This window comes from Macaca nemestrina, chromosome 14 (genome assembly GCF_043159975.1).
Source record: "Macaca nemestrina isolate mMacNem1 chromosome 14, mMacNem.hap1, whole genome shotgun sequence".
Classification (NCBI taxonomy): domain Eukaryota; kingdom Metazoa; phylum Chordata; class Mammalia; order Primates; family Cercopithecidae; genus Macaca; species Macaca nemestrina.
The window spans coordinates 76,996,528-77,008,259 of NC_092138.1; the positions used below are offsets into that span (position 1 = coordinate 76,996,528).

An 11,732-nucleotide genomic window follows, 5' to 3' on the forward strand; every position below is an offset into this window, starting at 1 on the left:
TGTCTTATTTCTGTGCTCCACTTAAGTGCCAAAATCTCTCACCTGGATTTCTTAACTATTTTGAAGGTATTTTGTGCATGTGTGGCTGCTCAAATTGATATTTCTACCAGGGGGTAAATGCTGGAAACTCCTATTCTGCCATATTGCTGACATTCTGCCAGAATTTGCTACTAACTGTGTCAGTATGTTGCCAGGTATAGATGCAAAGGGGTTGATAACAATAATACCTAACTCATAGGTTTTGTTGTGTTTTTTTCAGACAAAGTCGCACTCTGTCACCCAGGCTGGAGTGCAGTGGTACGAACTTGGCTCACTGAAACCTTCATCTCCTAGGTTCAAGTGATTCTTGTGCCTCAGCCTCCCAAGCAGCTGGGACTACAGGTGCACACCACCACACCTGGCAAATTTTTTTGTATTTTTAGTAGATACGGGGTTTCGCCATGTTGGCCAGGCTGGTCTTGGACTCCTGGCCTCAAGTGATCCACTTGCCTTGGCCTCCCAAAATGCTGGGATTACAGGCATGAGCCACTGCACCCAGCCCTAATAGGTTTTGACATGAGCATTAAATCAGATAATTCATGTAGAGGGCTTAGAAAAGTAGTGCACAGAAAGTACTCAGAAAACTTTACAATAAATATTTATCCAACTGAGAGCCAAATCTGTCTCAATGTTTGTATAGTAGGCCTTTTTTTTTCTCCTTTTTGTTTAATACTATTTCTAGATATGCATGAGTCTGTGTGGGCACATTCACCACAGCAGGAAGTTTATTCAATCAGCAAATGATTATCGAGGTTCTGCAATGAGACAGGTAATTGTGCTAGGATCCAGACAGTTTCTGAGGCTCGAAGTCTGAGATCAGGGTGCAAACATGATTGGGTTCTGATGAGGGCTCTTCTTCCTTGCTTGCAGCCAGTCACTTTCTTGCCAGCTGGCAAGGAGAAAACATTCAAAAAATATCAGAACTCCTATTGTGTTCCTAAAAGTATTAGATCCTCAGTGCATATTGTTAAATAAGTGTATTAGTCTGTTCTCATGCTGCTAATAAAGACATACCTGAGACTGGGTAATTTATAAAGGATAGATGTTTAATGGACTCACAGTTCCACATGGCTGGGGAGGCCTCAAAATCATGATGGAAAGTAAAAGGCATGTCTTACATGGCAGAAGACAAGAGAGAAGTGAGAGCCAAGCAAAAGGGGGAAGGCCCTTATAAAATCATCAGGTCTCATGATTACCTACTATCACGAGAGCAGCATGGAGAAACCACCCCCATGATTCAATTATCTGCACCTGGTCCTTCCCTTGACACATGGAAATTATTCCAATTCAAGGTGAGATTTGGGTGGGGACACAGAGCCAAACCATATCATTCCACCCAGGCCCCTCCCAAATCTCATGTCCTCACATTTCAAAACACAATCGTATTCTTCCAACAGTCCTCCAAAGTCTTAACTCATTCCAACATTAACTCAAAAGTCCAAATCCAAAGTCTCATTTGAGACAAGGCAAGTTTCTTCCATTTATGAGCCAGTAAAATCAAAAGCAAGTTAGTTACGTCCTAGATACAATGGAGGTACAAGTATTGGGTAAATACACCCATTCCAAATTAGAGAAATTGTCCAAAACAAAGGAGCCAGAGACCCCCCCATGCAAGTCCAAAATCCAATAGGACAGTCATTTAAACCTTAAAGTTCCAAAATGATCTCCTTTGAATCCATGTCTCAAGTCATGCTGATGCAAGAGGTGGGCTCCCCCAGCCCAGGTGCTTTCATGGGCTGGTGTTGATTGTGGGTTTTTCAGGTTCACATTGCAAGTTGGTGGATTTACCATTCTGGCATCTGAAGGACGGTGGCCCTCTTTTCATAGATGCACTAGGCAGTGCCCTAGTGGGGACTCCGTGTGGGGGCTCTAACACCACATTTCCCTTCCACCCTAACCTAACAGAGGATCTCCCTGAGGGCCCCACCTCTACAGCAAACTTCTGCCCGGGCATCCAGGCATTTCCATACATCCTCTGAAATCTAGGCAGAAGTTCCTAAACCGCAATTGCTTGACTTCTGTGCATCTGCAGGCTCAACACCATGTGTAAGCCACCAAGGCTTGGGGCTTGCACCCTCTGAGCAATGGCCCAAGCTGTGTCTTGGACCCTTTTAGCCATGGCTAGAGCTGAAGTAGCTGAGACACAGGGCACCATATCCCAAGACTGCACAGAGCAGGGGATCCCTGAGCCCATCCCATGAAACTATTTTTCCCTCCTAGGCCTCCAGCCTGTGATGGGAGGGGCTGCCATGAAGGTCTCTGACATGCCCTAGAGACATTTTCTGCATTGTCTTGGTGATTAGCATTTGGCTCCTCATTACTTATGCAAATTTCTACAGCTGGCTTGAATTTCTTCCCAGAAAATGGGTTTTTCTTTTCTATGCGATTGTCAGGCTACAAATTTTCCAAACTTTTATGCTGTGCTTCCTCTTGAACACTTTGACACTCGGAAATTTCTTATGCCAGATACTGTAAATCATATCTCTCAAGTTTAAAATTCCACAGATCTCTAGGGCAGTGGCAAAATGCCAGTCTCTTTGCTAAAACATAGCAAGAATCACCTTTACTCCAGTTCCCAACAAGTTCCTCATCTCCATCTGAGACCACCTCAGCCTGGACTTCATTGTCCATATCACTATCAGCATTTTGGTCAAAGCTATTCAACAAGTCTCCAGGAAGTTCAGAACTTTCTCACATCTTCCTGTCTTCCTTAAAGTCTCTAGGAAGTTCAAAACTTTTCCACATTTTCCTGTCTTCTTCTGAGCCCTCCAAACTGTTCCAACCTAGGGAAGGTTGGATCTGTTACCCAGATCCAAAGTTGCTTCCACACTTTAGGTATCCTTGTAGCAGCACCCCACTCTCTATGGTATCAATGAACTGTATCTGTTCTCACACTGCTAATAAAGACATATCTGAGACTGGGTAATTCATTAAGGGAAGAAGTTTAATGGAGTCACAGTTCCACGTGGCTGGGGAGGCCTCACAATAATGGCAGAAGGTGAAAGACATGTCTTACATGGTGGCAGACAAGAGAGAAGTGAGAGCCAAGTGAAAGAGGAAGTCCCTTGTAAAACCATCAGATCTTGTGAGAACTTACTATCACAAGAACAGCGTGGGGAAAACCACCCCCTTGATTCAATTATCACCACCTGGTCCTGCCCTTAACACATGGGGATTTTTCCAATTCAAGATGAGATTTGGGTGGAAACACAGAGCCAAACCATATGCATAAGAGACATGGTACCTGCACTTGGGTAGATGAGAATATTATTTTCAAATAAGGATAACATGTGTTTTTCCTTTTCAAGATACATTCTTATCAATATTTATTATCCTATTAATTGACTAAGGTCTCCAATCCAGTATTGAAAACTAGTAAGGAGAAGCCTCATCTTTGGTGAAGAATTTTGTTTCTGTATTCTATTTATAAAAGGTTTGTGGAAGTGTAAATTAGTTCAACCATTGTGGAAGATAGTGTGGCAATTCCTTAAAGACCTAGGGGCAAAAATACCATTTGACCCAGCAATCCCATTACTGGGTATATAATAGAATATATACCATTCTATTATAAAGACCCATGCACACATGTGTTCACTACAGCACTATTCACAGTAGCAGAAACATGGAATCAACCTAAATACACATCAATGATAGGGCAGATAAAGAAAATATGGTACACATATACCATGAAATGTTACGCAGCCATAAAGAGGAATGAGATTATGTCCTTTGCAGGGACATGGATGGAGCTGGAGGCCATTATCCTTAGCAAACTAACACAGGAACGGAAAACCAAATACCACATGTTCTCACTTGTAAGTGGGAGCTGAATGATGAGAATACGTGGACAGATGGGTGGGGAATAATACACACTGGGGCCTGTCAGAGGGTAGAGGGTAGAAGTAGGGAGGGGATCAGAAAGAATAGCTAATGGATGCTGGGCTTAATACTGGGTGATGGGATGATCTATGCAGCAAACCACCATGGCACACATTTACCTATGTAACAAACCTGCACATCCTGCACATGTACTATTAATTTAAAATTAAAGTTTAAAAAATTTTAAACAGTAATTACAGATACTGTTGAATTGTATCAAAATCAATTTGTTAGTGTAATTCACATGTTAAACCATCCTTGAATTCTTAGAATAAACTTCAGTAATAATAGAGGGTTTATTTTTATTCTGCTTGATAGAATTGAATAATGTTTTATTTAGGATTCTCATAGGAACAAAGCATCAATATGTAGTTTTCATTTACTGTGATTTTTTGAGATTTTATTATTTGAATTATGCAAACTTTGATATGACTGGGAAACTTTTTCATAACTCTATGTAAATACATATTTTTAAAAGCAGTGTAATTTTTCTCATCTTGAAAGTTTGAAAAAATTCACAGACAAAATTAGCCAGATGTATGCTTTAGTAATATTCTTTTGGCACCTGTTCAATTATTTTTATGATTTTCTATTTATTTCTATTTTTTTAAGAACCAACTTTTTCCTTGAAAATCATCCATATATCTTATCAAATACATTGAAATAAAGTAGAATTCATTATCTATTTATGATTTTTAGTGTTTTCTAGGTTTGTGGTTTTATCATTCTTTTCACTCATTCCTCATTTATTCGTGTTTTCACTGCTTGGGCGTTGGTTAAATTTCTCAGAGTGCTATTTATTGGGGTAATGCTTTTCAATGGCATAAATATTCATTTTAAAATGTCTGTAATTTTTTGATCAGTAGTATTTTTAGCAGACAAGTGAGAGACACCTAGGCATAATTTTCTATTGTAAAAGAAGAAGGTAAGATGTAACTATGTGGAGAGGTGACTGAGAAAAGAAGGAGAAATATGGAATGATGAAAGGGACTATCTGAAAGAGTTGATGAATAACAATTCACTTTGGGGTCACCTGTGGACTCCTTGTGTCTGTGCAGAGAGTGTAGAATTTGCCAGATCCCATGTCTGACTTTGTAGATCGTTGTTATAAAAGAACATAGACACCAATGGTACGCAGAAACTAGCTAAAACATTATGCCAAGTTACTCATTATATAGATGCAGAAACTAAGTGACAACGAAATAAGGTAAATTATACAAGGTTATACAGCATGCTAAAATGGTTGAGATCTACCTAATCCCAATGCAGTTCCTTGCACTATGCAATATTGTTTCTTGTTTTAAAAGTACATATGTACATGTAAGTTAATAGGAAGAAATGCAAGGATGTAAATGCTTTATAAATTTTTTTTTATATGACAGCAGACTCTGTCTTTATTTCATAGGTGAGAAATTTGAGACACCAGGGATTAAAGGACAGCAAGTTATAATCAAAAAAATTCTGAAACGTCTTTCAACTGATTTCCTCACCTATATCAGTAACTTAATAAACAATATTACCTTTTTCAAAAATCAATTAATAAAAATGCTATGAGGAAACAAATTGGAAGAAGTATTTATTTTTATAGGTATTCATAGAAAACATTGTTAAGTATTGCTACTCTTTTACTTATTAAGGTAGGAAAACCTAAAAAGGAAGACACACCTCAATGCTTGCAAGGGTCCAGCAAAATTATGAGCAAATATTATTGTAAAATAACAATCTTTTGAAACACAAATGAGCAAACTAAAGAAAAATGCTATATGTATGAAGGTATTTATTATAATAGTATCTAATATACTTTAATAATATATAAGACTTGAAGTAACAAAATTAACTAGAGTGAAAGCTCTAAGTAAATTGTGGTACACATGAGACTATTGTGTAGCTAATGAGAACTTAGTTATCATTAGAAAAACAGGTATGACTTTGTAGAATAATATATAACACTTGAAGTAGCAAAATTAACTAGAGTGAAAGGTCTAAGTAAATTGTGGTACATATGAGATTATTGTGTAGCTAATGAGAACTTAGTTATCATTAGAAAAACAGGTATGACTTGGTGCTCTTACCTCTCTAAGTTTTTATATTTGGCTCAGTAGACTTCATACACACTGGCCCTGTTTCTCAAATATGCTTGACATGAAACTGTGGCAGGGAGTTTTTATTTCTATTCCCTTATATATTAGTTTTCTGTTGCAGTATGATAGCACAAACATAGCCACTTAAAACAGCACCCCTTTATTGTCTCACAGTTATAAATACCACAAGTCTAGATGGGGCTGGATTGCGTTCTCTGCTTAGGATCCCTTAACACTGAAATCTAGACAAAGGACATCTGGACTTTTATTTGGAGACTCTGGGAATAATATGGTATATTCTGGTTTTAAAATAATTAAGTTCTTTGCAATTATAGATCTGAGGTTCCCATCTTCATCCTGGCCTGGCTGTAAGCTAGGATTCACTCTCAACTCCTGGAGACCTCTTCCAGGACTTTCCTTGTGGCTCCCTCTGTCTTAGCAATGAACCAAGGAACAATATCCCTCATGTTGTGTTCCTCTCACACTTTAAATATTTTTTTAATTATTATAATTTTGGTACCAATTTGAGAAAATTCTGCTTTAATGGGGCTAATGCGATTAGATTAGGTCCACATGCATAGTCTCCCTATCTTAAGGTCAACTGATTAGTTACCATAACCACATCTACAAAATCCCTTTTGCCATGTAACTTAACACAATCATAGGAATCAAACAAAGGGGTGAAGTCATGAGATCATCTCCCTGTCACAATACAGATAGCCATAAGGCTCACTCTCTCACTTCCTTCAGGTCTTTACTAAGTTATTGACTTTTCAACCAGTGTTTCTTGGAAACTATCTAAAATTTTAGTTGCATTCCTATCTCCCCTAAACTTCTACCCTCTATACTTGCCTTTTTTCTCTTTAGCACTTATCATCTAACATACAATATATTTTACTAATTGTATTGTTTATTGTCTGTTTCCTCCATCATATGTGATCTCAACAAGATCAGGGACTTTGTTTTTATTTTCTGCTGTAGTTTCTGCTTCTAGAATGGTGCCTGACACATAGGAGACACTCAATAAATATGCATTTAGTGAATAAATAGATAAATGATACAAAATTGTATGTAGAACGGGAGGATAACTATTTTAAAATATGAATGTATTTAAACACAATCAAAATAGTACTAAGATGGTGAGATTTTAATAGCTTAAAAACCTATTTCCTAAACTTTTCATTGTTGCTCTATTGACTTAAAGAAAAAGCCCAATAGAAGAGACCATCCTCTGGAAAATAGGCCTTAGCCAAGCATAACGTACTTAGTGAGCAGATTATTTTGAAATAATGTGAAGGACCCTATGGCTCATCACAGAAAGAGCAATGTGCCAGAGGCAGTGTGGTGAAGGAGAAAGAACATTGGAAATGAAATCATAAGACTTGGATTTGAGTCTCGTTTGTGGCATTTACTAATTGTATCACTTGAAAAGTCACTCATCCTTTTTGAACCTATTTCCTCACTCAAGAGATGAGGATGGTAGATACTAAATACTTCCTTCATTAGGCTGTCATGAGGATCATGTGAGATACTTGGTCTATTCCTTATCAGATAGTACACACTCAATCTTACCTGACTTCATCCAGCCCATTCATCCTTTGACTGCTGGGGAAAAGCTGCTCCTGCTATACTGACTTATCTTCTTCGTCTAACTTTCATTCAGTTATAGAAGACCTTTATTGACAGGGTAGGACAATTTAGTGATGAAAGGAATATGATCAAATTTTAAAAAGAATGTTGATTTGCAATAATATTAACTAGCCTAATATGACAGAAACACAGAAATTCCAATGTGGATATAAAGAAATTTTCCTTTGAGCTCCAAAATATCTTCCCACACTCTCAAGTTACCATATCTAAAACCGTTTAAATAATTGCATTCTATATGACAGGAGTTTGTAATATCAAACATTGTTCACTTCTGGATAGAATATAAATTTTAAAATCAGAAATAAGGAGAGATGGATTTAAGTGCTGATCCTCTTAACGACTCATTATTTGAACTTCAATCAATTGACTTACATCTCTTGGCCTTCTGGTACATTCGGAGAATCCTTGCATGCATGAACAAATGATCCTTTGTAGAAAAATAATTCCTGTATTAATGAAAGCCACTATCTTTTAAGCCTCTAGCATATTTTCAGGCACTGTGCTATGTTCTTTACATGCATTATCTTTAAAGCTCAAAACAAGCCAATCAGCAGATGTTATTACCTCCATTTTATACACAAAGAAACTAAAGCTCAAAGATATTACATAAGTTCTCCAGAGGAACACAATGAAATAGAGTTGATCAACTACAATCTGTTGACATCATTTTAAATCTGAATCCTTCCTTTCAATACATTTACTCCCTGGCCCAATTTTGTGTCAAAGAGGATGTGGCTCCAACATTCATTCTATGCCTTTAGCTAAGTTCTCAGTTTTAAAAAATTAACTTTTTTTTTTTTTCTTTTTGCTCCTTGCTATACCCCAGTACCTAGTACAACACCTGGCACATAGCTGGTATTCAATAAAGGACTTTTGCATTAATGAATGAAAGAGCAATTTAGGGCTAAGACAGAGCCCTGTGGCATGCCTTCATTAGCATACAGTAATATTGGTTCTTTCAGTTACATATCCTCTGGATTATATTGCTAGGATATTCTTTTTTTTTCTTTTATTTTTTTGAGACGGAGTCTCACTCTGTTGCCAGACTGGAGTGCAGTGGCACGATCTCAGCTCACTGCAACCTCCGCCTCCTGGGTTTAAGCAATTCTCCTACCTCAGCCTCCTGAGTAACTGGGACTACAGGCATGCACCACCACACCCAGCTAATTTTTTTGTATTTTTAGTAGAGTTGGGATTTCACCATGTTGGCCAGTATGGTCTCTATCTCCTGACCTTGTGATCTGCCCGCCTTGGCCTCCCAAAGTGCTGGGATTACAGGTGTGAGCCACCACACCCGGCCAAGATATTCTTATTTCTATACTTTAACTACAATTATTAAAGGGAGCCATTATAAAATGTTTTGATGTGGACTGATATACCATATCTGTAGTTCTTCCCAAATATACCATTCTGATAATCTTATTTTACATAGAAAGCTTAACAAGGTGTATATTATATTTCATTAGCATATCATTTTTCTCAAATCTTTTCTTCTCTTAGAGAAGGAGTCACAAATTTTCACTTTTATCATTTGTTCCAGAAATCTACTTGGGATAGACAAAGCACATTGCATATATTTGTAGCATATTTCAAAGATTTCTGGCAGAATTTTAATAATCTATTTGGTAAGCTCTTAATAAGAATAATTATTCATTAAAATTTTCAATGTGTAAACACTGACTAGCCACCTGATCTACATTATCTTATTCAATTCCTCCAAAATATATGAACTAGGCAATCATACCTGAAATATACAAATCAGGAAGCCAAGACTAAGAGAGTTGTCTCCTCCTCACATCCGTATTTTGTCTTCCATTTTCAGAGTTGAAATATTCTCTCTTTTTAAGCAACACAGAAACACAATATGGATTGTAAGGTTCCGTTTTCTCTTTGATGTCTTCTAAAAATTACGGCACTACTTCCAATATATCTGTTTTGCATCTTTCAAAACGAAGTAAGCCCTTTCACTTGTCCTTAACACTTACTGCAAGAATCATGTAAATCTAGTTATTATTTTCTTACTAGTTGGCCACATTCATTGTTTCACCTTTTTATCCATGTCTTCTAAAACTCTGAACTCATTAGAGTTAGAGTGTCTTCACTAAACCTCCTCCCAACTCTTCAGCATCGTGAAAACTTATGCTTGTAAAGTCATAATTTTATTCCTGTGTAAATTATGTACTCTGAAATTTTTAGTTTTGAGATTAAATAAGCTTTGAAAAGACCCAAAATGTTAATATCTCTTCTAGTCTTTATTGGGAAGACATAGAGGGTAGCCAATTCAGGTTGAAGCAGAAAGGTGGAGGATAGAGAACTCAGGGGAAGGAGCTTTACTGGCAGTCTGATATCTGCTATGTTTGAGCATTTGAAAAGTGAACATATGACTGATCTGATTTTAAAAAAAGTTAAGCATAGGTATAGAGAAGGCTATTCATGGCAAAAACAAAACAAGGTAATCCTTAGTCCTAGCAAAAATAAATATATTGTAAAAAATTAGAAGTATAACTGTTAAACTTGGCTGTGCCATGTGTAATATTTAAATAATAGTTTAAACACTGACATTGATGAAACACACTTAGATAGAGCCATGGTAAATTATTTATAAAGATGGCTACAACAGTTTATCCCATTCTGCATGCCTTTTGCAATGAACAAGAGGTAAACTTTCCTTGCTCTGGAGTCCAGGCTTACCCTGTCACCTGCTTTGACTGATATTATGTGGTAGAAGTGATGCTGGAGCCCTTTGAGGCCTGACTTTAAGAGATCCTACAGCTTCCATTTTTAAGTTTTTAGAATGTTTCCTCTTAGAATGCTGCATTCCTCTTAGAATGCTGCCTCAAGACTGCCATGCCCTGAGGAAGTCCAAGATAGAAATGTAAAAGAGAACTAAGGACCTCTGAGCAAAATCCCAGCTAAGTCCAGCTCCCAGCCCATCCACTATCTGAATGCAGTCACATAATTGAAGCAAGGTAAGACCAACAGAAGAACCCCCCCGCAAATCCAGAGAACCATGACAAATAAACCACTATTTTATTTTGTGAGCCACTCCATTTGGGGTAATTTGTGACCCCAACATAGACAACTGAAACAATATCTATATTGGGAGGATGGAAGGAGAGGTGAAATAATATAATAGAACTAAATCACCCACTAAAATCTCCGGATATTCACAAATAATATCTTTAAAAACTAAAACAAGAAAAAGAACACTGTGAGTATATTGTTAGAGATAAGATACAAGAAGAAACTAGTGTTTAAAGTTGTTGCCTGGGGCCAGACTGTAGGGTGGGCCAGGGGAATGCAATGTTTTATTATATACCTTTTAGTAGTATTTGATTTTTAAAATGTGAACATGAATTGCTTTGATAAAAATAAATTTTATATATTCTTAAATTGTCCCTGGGATATGCAATCATGTGAAGTTATGGCATGAGGAGGCCTCAGGGCTTGGCAGATGAATGGAGAGGCAGCTCTAGTTTAGTCAATGGTTTTCTGTTGTCCATCCTGCCCTTTAAGGCTTGTCCTCCTTCCTAGGTCTCCCTTTTTGGTTTCCGTTCTTGGCAACCAGTTAAAACGAGAATGTATTTTAATTTGCAGGTGAAGACATTTAGAGAAATTTAAAAAAAACAAGAGTCAGCAATGAGCTGTCATTTTTGTCTTCAGCTAATTTCTGTCATGGCCCCATGATTTTCGAAGAAAATGTGAAGGGGAAAAAAAAAAAAAAATGCCCAGAAGTCTGTCCACTGCTAAAATCCAAAATAAAAGAATAGTATCTTGGCTGGGTGCGGTGGCTCACGCCTGTAATCCCAGCACTCTGGGAGGCCAAAGCGGGTGGATCATCTGAGATCAGGAGTTCGAGATCAGCCCAGCCAACATCGTGAAACCCCGTCTCTACTAAAAATACCAAAATTAGCCGTTCGTGGTAGTGTGTGCCTGTAATTCCAGCTACTCAGGAGGCAGAGACAGGAGAATTGCTTGAACCTGGGAGGTGGAGGTTGCAGTAAGCCGAGATCACACCACTGCACTCCAGCTTGGGCGACAGAGCAAGACTCCATCTCAAAAAGAAAAGAAAAAAAAAAGATA

General features: G+C 37.6%; 1 long non-coding RNA gene across 1 annotated transcript in view; it reads left to right on the forward strand.

Moving 5' to 3' along the window:
• LOC139358321 (uncharacterized) overlaps positions 1 to 5,459 on the forward strand; it is a 57,801-nt gene extending 52,342 nt beyond the window's left edge. Inside the window, exon 3 of the long non-coding RNA XR_011613086.1 lies at positions 5,324 to 5,459. This is a non-coding gene — a long non-coding RNA (uncharacterized lncRNA). The remainder of the gene's footprint in view (positions 1 to 5,323) is intronic.
• Positions 5,460 to 11,732: the final 6,273 nt, after the last annotated feature.